Source organism: Schistocerca serialis, chromosome 12, assembly GCF_023864345.2.
Source record: "Schistocerca serialis cubense isolate TAMUIC-IGC-003099 chromosome 12, iqSchSeri2.2, whole genome shotgun sequence".
Taxonomy (NCBI): domain Eukaryota; kingdom Metazoa; phylum Arthropoda; class Insecta; order Orthoptera; family Acrididae; genus Schistocerca; species Schistocerca serialis.
In genome coordinates, this window is record NC_064649.1 from 21,248,652 (window position 1) to 21,261,134 (window position 12,483).

A 12,483-nucleotide genomic window follows, 5' to 3' on the forward strand; every position below is an offset into this window, starting at 1 on the left:
TATATATATATATATATCTGTGTGTGTGTGTGTTAAGCCTACAACTAAATCTGTCATAGTGATAGTATGATTAGATTTGAGAACATATAAATGTTTCCATTATGTAAAAAAATAATACATTGATAATTAGCCTCAAAAATTGTATATTATTATCCAGGTTGGTCATAGAGGTCGGTGGGGGGTGGGGGCTGATATGGAGGTCCAAGAGTGAGAGGAGCAAGGGAAGCAGAAACAGATAAACCAGGGCAGGTACATTCGAAGATCAGAAGCTGGGAGGGCAGTAAGGGGGTAAATATTATTATCAACATCAGTTAGATGTGGAACAGAAGTGTATCTATCAGGTGATGTAACATTTGTATATCCATTTTGTAATAAGTTGTGGGAGTTGCTTTTCTCTAAGCTCCACTTGATATTTGAGTAACTTACTGCTCTTCTGTTCAGGTACCTGTAAATATTCATTTATAGTGAGATGTTCATTAATGGTCCCTTAGGAATAAAATATGGAGTAGGTATGAAAATCCATGGAGAAGAAATAAAAACTTTGAGGTTTGCCGATGACATTGTAATTTTATCAGAGACAGCAAAGAACTTGGAAGAGCAGTTGAACGAAATGGACAGTGTCTTGAAAGGAGGATGTAAGATGAACATCAACAACAGCAAAACGAGAATAATGGAATGTAGTCGAATTAAGTCGGGTGATGCTGAGGGAATTAGATTAGGAAATGAGACACTTAAAGTAGTAAAGGAGTTTTGATATTTGGGTAGCAAACTAACTGATGATGGTCGAAGTAGAGAGGATATAAAATGTAGACTGACAATGGCAAGGAAAGCGTTCCTGGAGAAGAGAAATTTGTTAACATCGAGTATAGATGTGTCAGGAAGTCGTTTCTGAAAGTATTTGTATGGAGTGTAGCCATGTATGGAAGTGAAATGCGGATGATAAATAGTCTAGACAAGAAGAGAATAGAAGCTTTCGAAATGTGGTGCTACAGAAGAATGCTGAAGATTAGGTGGGTAGATCACATAATTAATGAGGAGGTATTGAATAGAATTGGGGAGAAGAGGAGTTTGTGGCACAACTTGACTAGAAGAAGGGACCGGTTGGTAGGATATGTTCTGAGGCATCAAGGGATCACCAATTTAGTATTGGAGGGCAGCGTGGAGGGCAAAAATCGTAGAGGGAGACCAAGAGATGAATTCATTAAGCAGATTCAGAAGGATGTAGTTTGCAGTAGGTACTGGGATATGAAGAAGCTTGCACAGGATAGAGTAGCATGGAGAGCTGTATCAAACCAGTCTCACAACTGAAGACCACAACAACAACAACAGGAATTAAGTATAAAAGTTCATGATTACTTCCTATCTCTTGTATCATATGCTCATTTTAAATAATGTTATTCCCAAAGGTAACTTTAGCTGTACCTACAGAATGTTCTTCAAACTTTGTGTCCCATTTGCTCAGTATGAAAACTGCCAGACTCATTGTAAGACATTTTGTAAACAACTGCAGTTAAAAACCTTTCTACGAAATAAACTCAATGTGAAATCATGTTATATAAATATTTTAAAAAAATTAACTCTGAAAATCCTAGGTTCACATGAAAACATGAATTTAGCTAGGATTGTAGAACACACACATTCGACTTCACCGATATTCGAAATCAGTCAGCTCAATTTTTTTTTTTTTTTTTTTTTGCTAATGGAAGTGTATTATTTATCACAAAGGAAGATAGTTACCGAAATTTTATTTTTCAAATATATGCAAAAATTTAAGCATGGAAGGGTTAAATACACTCGATTTACTATTTTAAGTTTCAGATCCACGAGGAAATTATGAATGTACGAGTGATCTTATCACTTACTGCCATAAAATGTACGAGTGATCTTATCACTTACTGCCATAAAGTACCACCAAGATTAGGATGTAAAGAATAGATTTAACTGCCACAAGAGGGTAACATAAGACAACTGAACAGATCAGTTTTGTGGACTTCACCCAATATTGAGACCCTCGATGTAGACTCTCATAACAGCATGTTTCATACAAATCCTTGGTGGGTTTGTGAGCTTGCAACATGGTTTACTTCCCCTCAGCTATGAAACTACTACCTTTTTCGCAAATGATGCTTTTGAGAATAAAAACATGTTCTACATAACTTCACAAATCACTCAGCATTATAGACACATCTCTTTCTACCAAGAAAAACATGCAGCCGAAAGCTAACTGCTGCAAAGTAGTATCGAACAATGTGTCTGGGACGGTAAGTGGTAACGGAAATGTTATTTACAACACTGACCTACTTTCAGATACTGCGTTCTTGCAGTGCAGCTGCACATTCTCAATGAGCTAAGCTTGCCTGCACTCCTATGTGCCCATGTAATTGAACCTTGCGTGAATACAATAGTAACTCTGAAAAAGGTTGGAACGCCGATAAAGAAAGAAGAAACTAACCCGGTAAAATCAAATATATTACTGAGGGCACTGCTCCTGCAATTAAGTTGGTGTACAGACGTTACAACACTTATGCAAAGCTATTATCACTCATCAGCATTGAGGGAGCTTGCAAGACTAAAACCAAATACGATTGAGAAGATAATCCCTCCATATCAAATTAGTTACTAGCAGCTTAAACCACTTTGCTGCCCTGTGACACAGAAATAAACATAGACCACTAGGATAGTTTTAAAATCAGCATACAATAAGTCACACGATTAGATGGCAATCAGCGACAATCTACAGCAACTCTGAGCTACTACACAATCACAAATTAGCAACATCCAACTTACTGGTATTGGGTTGACTGAAAGCATACACACATTAACAACAGTTTTGGATCATCCCTTATTTCGGACTTCAAGGCATAAAAACAAAAACTGACTCTCAGGCATGTGTATATATTCATTCACAGTGTTACAGATCACCGAATTAAAAAACCAAAATCATTTATATAACGACAAAATCGTAGGATTCCCATGGGGGGTTGTGTCCTAGGAGTCTTTCGCGATGGCACACTTGAATAAAACGTTCTCGGTTTTCAGGCCGCGTCAATTGGAATAAAATCCTCGAGCTTTCGATGACCATCTCCACCATCGTCGTCAGTAGTTCACTGACTGCCGGGGCTGCTACGGTTTCTCGTTTATATAGGCATGATGACATCATCCGCAGCCAATCAGAGAGACCCACTGTGGCGCGCGCGCTTAAGTCGACCAGGGCAGCTAGCGGAACTATTGCCCGTGGCAGCACTGGCGACATCAGGTGGCGCCAGCGGCAGGCGCCACGTTTGAAGCTGCCACTCCCGCGTCGTGCATCTGTCTCTGCTTTCTTTCGATGTCCAACGCCCGTCCCTATGCCCTGCTGAGTGTGTACCCCTGGTGTCTGTTGAAATTGTTGTTGTTTAAACGAATCTCAGCCGCTTCCTTTATAACGGAGTCCCAATATGTAGACGCATAAACGGACATAAAATACAGTTCGAAAATACAAAACTGTTGGCTCATGCATAAACGGACATAAAATACAGTTCGAAAATACAAAACTGTTGGCTCATGCATCTACATATTGGGACTCCGCTATAAAGGAAGCGGCTGAGATTCGTTTAAACTACAACAATTTCAACAGACGCCAGGGGTATACACTCAGCAGGGCATGGGGACGGGCGTTGGACATCAAAAGAAAGCAAAGACAGATGCACGACGCGGGAGCGGCAGTTTCAAACTGCCACCTGACGTCACCGATGCTCCCTCAGGCAACAGCTCCGCTAGCTTTCCGGATATATACTGACGACGGTGGTGGAGATGGTCATCGAAGGCTCGAGGATTTTATTCGAATTGACGCGGCCTGAAAACCGAGAACGTTTTACCCGTGGGGTGTTTTTCACAACGTTCCTGAGCAACTTCAGTATGTGGTGGAGCGTTCCCTCGCAGGCTTGAGTGCATTGTGGAATACCATCGATGAGATCATAGAGCCAGCTGTGGTCCAAATTGTCCCACTCTTCAGCGGCGATTAGCATAAGTCATATGGAGTAGGTGGTTTTTGTCGACATCCAAAAAGAGTTCGTTTCAGTGACGTTCATCTCCTGGGAACAAGCTGGCCTCTCCATCCTGGTCATGCGAACATAGTGAAGGAATGTGTTCGTGGACACAGCACGATGAGAAGACGCGTTACCACCCTTCAAGCTGAAACTGTCACCAGAACAGTCACACTAGTGCTTGCAGAATTTCATCCCTGAGTGAGGTGGGCCTCAACAACCATAACAGGCGTATGGGGGCCCAATTTAATGCTATTCAACAATACCACACCACCTTGTTGTACGTCTGGCACACAGTACTGGAGGCCTTTGGAATGACCAGGCTGTCCAACACGTTGCCTGCGATTATCATGGTAGAAACACATCCTAGTTTCGTCCGGAAACAACACCTGACACCAATCCTGGGACATCCATTCTGCGTGAATTCTTGCACACCTCTAACGCACTCCATGGTGCTGTGGTGTACGACATGGTGCTTGCTATGACTGTGTTACGGAGATTCGCACCTTTCAGTCGTCTCCTAATAATTTGATGCGATACATGACATTCTGCAGCTTCTGCGAGAGCCAAATTCCATTCTGGATCGTTCATCCCATGGTTTCTTTGACTCAAAAGTCGTAGATAGTGATTGTCCTGTGCACTTCTCGAATGTGGACAACATGCATGGTGTAAGCCCTCAACACTACCTGTCAATTGGAATTATCCCACGCCTGCTTTACATCACTTTGACTCTGGTGCACATGTCGAGCAACTTCCCTGGTTGAGAAGCCGTCTGCATGCATCATGATGATGCAGACCCAATCACTGGTCGCAGTTGTCGTTCATGGCATGATAATATTCATCCTATTGCTTCACAGACGTCTCTAATGCGTCCCTACTGGTGCTTTACCTTCAACTGAAATGCTGGAATCCATTGTAGTGCGGCATTCTACCCCACTCTTGATAACTGTGTATGTTTCCGAAAAACGTCAATATTGACCTTCCTAAAGCAGTAGCAAGACACCTGTACGACATCCCAGGGTGATGCAACACTTTAGCTGATGTGTATTGACGCGCCATAAGCGTTGTTCAGTTAACCTATCTCCGTTTAAGTTTATGTTGTTGTTGTTGTGGTCTTCACTCCTGAGACTGGTTTGATGCAGCTCTCCATGCTACTCTATCCTGTGCAAGCTTTTTCATCTCCCAGTACCTACTGCAACCTACATCCTTCTGAATCTGCTTAGTGTATTCATCTCTTGGTCTCCCTCTACGATTTTTACCCTCCACGCTGCCCTCCAATACTAAATTGGTGATCCCTTGATGCCTCAGAACATGTCCTACCAACCGATCCCGTCTTCTGGTCAAGTTGTGCCACAAACTTCTCTTCTCCCCAATCCTGTTCAATACTTCCTCATTAGTTATGTGATCTACCCATCTAATCTTCAGCATTCTTCTGTAGCACCACATTTCGAAAGCTTCTATTCTCTTCTTGTCCAAACTATTTATCGTCCACGTCTCACTTCCATACATGGCTACACTCCATACAAATACTTTCAGAAAAGACTCCCTGACACTTAAATCTATACTCGATGTTAACAAATTTCTCTTCTTCAGAAACGCTTTCCTTGCCATTGCCAGTCTACATTTTATATCCTCTCTACTTCGACCATCATCAGTTATTTATAATAGCAAAACTCATTTACTACTTTAACTGTCACATTTCCTAATCTAATACCCTCAGCATCACCCAATTTAATTCGACTACATTCCGTTATCCTCGTTTTGCTTTTGTTGATGTTCATCTTATATTCTCCTTTCAAGACACTGTCCATTCCGTTCAACTGCTCTTCCAAGTCCTTTGCTGTGTCTGACAGAATTACAGTGTCATCGCAGAACCTCAAAGTTTTTATTTCTTCTCCATGTATTTTAATACCTACTCCGAATTTTTCTTTAGTTTCCTTTACTGCCTGCTCAATATACAGATTGAATAACGTCAGGGAGTTTAAGTTTATAGACATAGTAACTATCTAAAATATAGTTTGAAGCATTTCTTTACAATCAGACATATTTAACGTCAAACGAACAAAGACAGAGCTTATGATGTGACTAAAGTGGACTGCCATCTGACATACCCTGATCACCAGAGACATTATGACCCATTGCGATGGTCGGATGCCACCTGGAGGCGTTGTGGGCAAGTGACACGGTAACAGATGTATGTAAGCGGAGCAGACACGGATAGGGGGATCACCCTAACAAAGGTATGGGCTGCAAATGGGGAAATACATTGAGATAAGTGACTTTGGATAAGGGCAGATTATTATTAGGCAGACATTGAACGAGTATCTCGAAAACGGTGAAGCTGGTCGAATGTTGACGTGCTACTGTTGAAAGTAACATGGATAAATCTATGTTTAAAAGTGAAAGTATCTAACCAGAATTGTTTACTTTTTAATTAGTGAAAGTATCAAAGATAAAATCGTTCCAAATTAATTATTCAACCAACCTGCATCTGACTGTGTCTGCGAACTTGTTTCTTGCACTCCTCCATTTTTGCCAGTAATGAAACATGTATTTGACTCAGCAATCAAGTTTAAGAGAATAATGCCGTTTGTGGAATGGCATTAAGATGGTACTGAAAAATTAACTTTTGGCCCTGATGTTTACTTAATGAAATTATATTTTCCCTTGTTTAATGCCAGTTGTGCAAATGGCATAAAATTAATTATTTGAAATAACTTTGCTCTCATAACTTTAGTTATACCAAAATCGATTTCAAACCATGAACTGCACGTATATATTGCATAGAGGCCTCATTTCCTTTCATTGGTGGGTAACGTTACTTCACTACTCATTTTCATATTCAATACAAGCTAAGGATGTGGATTATGATTCAGGCTGTTACAGTTAATCACAATGTTGATCTCAATTTATATATTGTTAAATTTTTAAGTCATACACAAAAACTACCATTACCAACATTGTTGTAGCATGAATCACTTATACAAAAAAATTTTACAAAACGCTTACTGTGTCAAACCTTGCACATACAAATCCTATCTCTGAACATTATCTACCAAAAAACCATTTTGAAATCATTGTATATCTCCTCTCATTTACTTGCTAAAGTTTGCTCAGTGTAATTGTGCAGCGCGAGTCCTACCTTAAAGCTGTCACCACACATCTGCTTCCTCTGGGCACCTAGCTGCTCACGAGTTTTTTACTGCACGTGCCCGGGTCTCTTAACCATCAAAGAGCCTCCTTCTCAAAGACATTATACTCATTCTACTTTGTGGTTGGCAACTACCGACTTTATTTTCTGGATCTACCCTGATCATAGTTTAGCACATACCTTTCACTGTCGTGAGCATCTACAAAAAGAGATAGGACAGTGAAACTACCATTAGGGGCTAAATGGTTGCACGTCCGCGACTCTTCATAGAACGTGAGGTTCGGAGGTCTGTCTGGTCTCTAACGTAGGATAGATGCTGATCTGTGGCATCTCTGCCGAGAGAGCACAGTCCTGATGCACGAACAAAAGTTTTGGAGTACGCCATTCATGGCACATCGTTGAACATGGAGCTCTGCAGCAGAGCACCGCTACGCGTTCACGCGCTGGTCCAACGAAATCGTGAGTTACTAGTGCAGTGGGCATGGGACCATATGCATTCGACCGCTGATCAATGGAAACATGTCAGTTCTTCGGGTGAATCATACTTTTGCTACAGAAGGTCGCTGGTCGTCTCCACAAACGCTGTCATCGAGGTGAACGACGGCTGGAAACGTGCTGCGCGTCACGGACGGAGGTTTGTGGGAGCAGTAATATTCTATAGCAGACATTCTCCTGCGCTTGCATGGGACCTGTGGTAGTAATCGAAGACACGCTGACAGCTGCGAAACACCTGCATCCCTTCGTGCTCGATGTGTTTCCCGACGGTGATATCATCTTTCTGCAGCACAATTGTCCGTGTTTCGGAGCCAGAACCGTGCTGCAGTGGTTTCAGATGCATTATAGTGAACTCACACTGATGTTTGGGAGAACAAATTCGCCTGATGGAAATCCTATGGAACACATCTGGGTTGCTATCGGGTGCCATCACTACGTACGTAAATCAGCACCCCGTTATTTATGCGAATTACATGAACTGTGTGTAGACTTCTGCCGGCCGGAGTGGCCGAGCGGTTCTAGGCGCTGCAGTCTGGAGCCGAGCGACTGCTACGGTCGCAGGTTCGAATCCTGCCTCGGGCATGGATGTGTGTGATGTCCTTAGGTCAGTTAGGTTTAATTACTTCTAAGTTCCAGGGGACTGATGATCTCAGAAGTTAAGTCGCATAGTGCTCGGAGCCATTTGAACCATTATTTTGGGATCTGACAAGCCTTTTGCCGATGATTTTACTATCAAAACTATAATGTTCTACGTCGCTTCCTCCAGTGGCAAAATCTTCTGAAATAATACTAGAAGGTGCTTTTCATCTGTGCAAAGACTTTTACAAAAGCAAAAGCCTGACTTTAAACCTGAAACTCTATCATTATAACACCGTAATTAGACTGTCAGTTCTGTATGCATCAGAATGTTTCACCATGACGAAGAAAGGTCCACTACGAAAACTTGAAATAAAAGACCGGAAAATTTTGAGGAAAATCCTTGGCCCTATCAAAGAAAATGGAGAATTCCGCCGAAGACACAACTGTCATTTATACGAACATACAGAAGACATTGTTACCAGCATGAGGAAGCGGAGAATGATGCTTTTTGGTCATCTGAAAAGAGTAAACCTGCAAAGGCTTGCTCATCGCATACACTCATCAATTTCAAAAACAAAATCGTATTCAAAATGGGCAAGCTAAGTTAAAAAGGATTTACAGGAAGCTGAAATTTCATTTGATGACATTCAGGATCGAGAAGTTTTCAGAGAAAAATTCAAAATTACTAAAAACTTTATTTCGCTTACTACATCAGTCCCACGTCCTGCCTCCAAATGGTCAAAACAGAGAAAAGAAGCACAGTCAGCCAAAATGAAAATCTACTGGCAAAAGAGGAAAACACAATCAGGGCGGAGATAAAAATCTTCGTGATCCATAGCAGGCCGAAACGATAGCAAAAAAAAGCTCAGTCTATTTATACTCCTATAAAATGTGTTTCTATAATGTACTGTTTTTCTTTCCTTGGACTCGTTCATCTGCGTGTCGCCAAGGGGTGTCTGTCTGAGAAATTGCGTCCAATTTTTAGACTGTGTATTTCGTACTCTTCTGCTGGTTTCGCCTAAACTTTCCATCGACATGTGCGAACTGTGCTATGACAACTCACCATACCTGAAGGGGTTCTGCCTCCCCACCTGACGACAATGTTCGCCCCCTGCCTCTGTATGGTACCACGAATTCTGATTTCAGTACTAAATTAAATCTGAAATATCTCGTCGTCTATAAGTCTGATCACCACGTGGTTTTCACCAAAGGGTCTTTAATAAGTGACCACACCCCTACACCTTCTACTCCAATCTCTTTCTCCTGTTACTCGACTCTCACGGTTGCAGACAACTACGTCCACAATGAGCGAGGACAGTGGTTGCACATAACGAGTATGTTCCATAAGTAATGCGACCAACTTTTTTTCTGACGCAACGGTACACCACAGCGTGTTGTAACCGGCTGGGCTAAGTGTAGGGGGGTGTTAGCTTCAAAACGCCCTTTGTCTCATTCGGCTGCGAGCTGCCGGAGAGTCAGGACGTGCGTTTCAGTCAACGCCGTTTTGAGGTTATGTAACGCGGCACAGTGGATCATTCTGTAGAGCAACGTTACGTTATCAGATTTTGCGTTAGACTTGGGAAGTCCGCCACCGAAAGGTTTCCATTACTTCAGCATGCCTTTGGGACTGACTGCTTGGCCGAATCACAAGTTTTCGGATGGCGCAAGTGGTTCATGGAGGGCCGAGAGGAGGTCACCGACGAACCTCGCAGTGGACTGCCATCAACAGCACGAGTCGTCGAAAATGCGACGCGTGTGCGGGATTGTTTGGACACTGACGAACCTTGCAGTGGACGGCCATCAACAGCACGAGTCGACGAAAATGTGATGCGTGTGCGGGATTGTTTGGACTCTGACAGACGGCTGATCCTTCAATTGATAGCACATAACATGTCAAAAATAACCGTTTTCCGCATTGTGACTGAAGATTTGAAGATGAGGAAGGTGTGTGCCAAACTCGTCCCAAAAGTGTTGACCGACGAACACAAGCACATGCGAGTGCTTCGGTGCCGAGAAATGTTGGAAATGTGTGAAAATGATCCTCATTTTTTAAACTCAGTTATCACTGGTGATGAGTCGTGGATTTTTGAGTTCGACCCTGAGGCAAAAAGGCAGAGTTCAGAGTGGCACACCCCATCGTCGCCCCGTCCCAAGAAGGCACGCATGAGCAAGTCCACTATCAAAACTGTGCTCATTGGCTTCTTTGACGTCAGAGGCACGAATTCGTACCTACTGGGACTACAGTGAACTCGGCTTTCTACTTGGAAGTGCTCAAAAGATTGAAAAGGAGGGCCTCACGCTGCCAAAGCGACATCAAGGACACGTGGAAAGTTCACCACGACAACGCGCCGAGTCACAGCGCCTTCATTGTCAACGACTTCCTCGCCAGGACCGAGACCCCATTGGTTCCCCAGCCTTCCTACAATCCTGACCTGGCTCCCGCTGACTTTTTTTCGTTTCCTCGGTTAAAAGGAGTTATGAAAAGAAAACACTGGGACACGATTGAAAGCATCCAGGCGCGTGTTACATCAGCTTCAAAGGACATTCCGGAAAAGGCATTCCAGGATGCCTTTCAGGCATGGAAATACCTTCCAGGAATGGAAACACTGTCTCCAGACGTGTATCGACGCAAGAGGGTGCTATTTTGAAAATGTTTGATTATTTGTACGAACATATTCAGTTAATGATTTTCTTATGGATTTGGTCGCATTACTTATGGAACGCACCTTGTATCACTGCCACATTTCAAACTGTGAGGGAGAGAGGAGGAAGTGCCATACCATCAGGGGCTTAACCGTACACCTGGGCACTGCTGGTTCTAACAACCCTACCACAACGAAGGTCAAAATTTTAATAACGATTGTGGTGTTGCTCACGCTGCTAAATACTGCATTATCGGGCAACAACGAAGTTATATTATGGGCCAGGACAGTTAATAGTCATTTCATGTAATAATGAAAAAACTAGGCACTCATCTTTTTGTGTTTCCCACGCTGGTCTCGTTGTAAAATCGTCGAAAATCTAGATGGTGATGATTCCAAGTTCGGATGCAAAGAGGCCTAGGTTTTATTCTGCTATATTCAAAAATTTTGTAGATGCGCTTCTCAAACCATTCTTGGAGATTACACTTTTGCTGGACAATGGTGATGTAAAAAAATAATCAGCACTCCGAAATTAAGTTACACTTCCTTTTAACTGCTTTTATTGCAATATCACAAGACACACTAAACATCACTTCACAATACAAAACATACTTGAAAACATCTTCCTCACATTTTATAAGTCAACTACAATATGCATCTTTCCAACATGACGTCCAAGACTCGACTTTTTCAAGGTCCGCCTCTCTAACAACTCAAGTAACTAACTAACTAATAACCGCTTACGCGCCCAAAAATCAGAGTTACAAGTACGTCAAAGATCATAGTGACAAAAGAAAGAATACACATAAGAATAATATCATTGCAATATAAACATATCGATGTATCACAAATGAAATCAAATCTGAATGTTGTCTCAGAAATATGTTAAGTAGTTAACAGAAACACAGTAGAATATTACTGGTATCGAGAGGTTCAGATGAGGTGCCGTAATGGTTACGTAATTCAAGTACCATTACATGGTACAGATGAACACGCAGCTATAAATGCGATCACAGACTGTCAGCTGACAATTGTAGATTAATACTATACCATTTGTATCTGGATATTACTTCAACATAAATTGTTCTAATATTGTTTGCAGTCATTCATGTTTGGTAGATCCATTGTCAGAGGGATGTTTTATAGTGGTACAGACAACGTACAAACGATGGATGAAATCATAGCAGCTTAGATGAGATATTCTGCCTTTAATGTCTTGTTACAGTGACGATTGATTAATCATAATGTTTTATTACATGTCTTTTTACATTCCATATTTTACATAATTTTTATTTTAAGATATTGTTATTCTTTTTAAGAAATAATGGGCGTTATTAACACTTCGTTTTCTTAACGTCTATGTAAAGCACAGCATTGACCTTTACTTTAAGTATATGTCACATCTACTTTGGTAAGCAAACTTGACGACTCAGTGCCGTGGTTAAACGGCTGCCTATATTTTAAGGTTGCGCTTTGCACAATGCTTTTGCTCTCTTAGGCTAAAAATATTATGTAAACGTTTCTCAAAGAATATTTTAAGTGTGTACTGTGTTCATTTGACTGTAGCGCGGCCTGACGATCGTACTTGGTA

The 12,483-nt window shown here is 41.8% G+C and overlaps 1 protein-coding gene across 2 annotated transcripts in view; it reads left to right on the top strand.

The window, feature by feature from the left end:
- LOC126428298 (carbonic anhydrase 1-like) overlaps positions 1-12,483 on the top strand; it is a 217,305-nt gene that overhangs the window by 172,276 nt on the left and 32,546 nt on the right. The window lies entirely within an intron of this gene.